Below are 746 nucleotides of genomic sequence, written 5' to 3'. Positions count from 1 at the left end.
ACTTACACACACACACACACATGAGCCCACACGCACCCATATAAGTTCACCCACCCACACACGTTAATCCTATCCCCTCCTCCACCCCATCAAATTCTGATCCCATTATATATTCCCTTTGTTCATTAATGCTGTTGTTCTCCTTGAATGGAGCAGCGCCCTAAATAGGGTCGGGCGGGGTTGGGGGGAGGAGAGAGAACCAACCCATAGCCTTGCACAAGGGGGTCAGTGGGGCATTTAATGATATCAGATAAACTAGAGTGGAACATGAGGACCCTCTAATGACTTCCTTGCTCCTTCCTTTGCTATCCTACTTAACAACAGACCCTCCGTTCCTGCCCTACCCTTCTTACTCCTTCATTCTCGGCTACTTATGTCTCCATTTCTTTGTCTCTAACTATATCTTGGTAGCTTCATATTTTCTCACTCATTCTCTCCATGTGTGTGTGTGTGTGTGTGTGTGTGTGTGTGTGTGTGTGTGTGTGTGTGTGTGTGTGTGTGCACGTGTGTGCATGCATGCATATCTTCTTTTATCTTTTACTTGTTACAGTCATTAGACTGCAGCCATGCTGGGGCAATGCCTAGAAGAATTTCTAGTAAAATGACTCCCTTTTTTTTTTTTCTCCATATTATCTGGGTGGTAATTATTCTATTGATTCATTTTACTGAACTGCTCAGTTACAGAGATGTCAACTCACCAACACTGGTTGTCAGGTGGTGGTAAGGAACAAACAAAAACACAAAGA

Source organism: Octopus bimaculoides, chromosome 21 (assembly GCF_001194135.2).
Source record: "Octopus bimaculoides isolate UCB-OBI-ISO-001 chromosome 21, ASM119413v2, whole genome shotgun sequence".
Classification (NCBI taxonomy): Eukaryota; Metazoa; Mollusca; class Cephalopoda; order Octopoda; family Octopodidae; genus Octopus; species Octopus bimaculoides.
The sequence above is the reverse complement of the archived record's forward strand: the minus strand, read 5'-3'. Positions refer to the sequence as shown.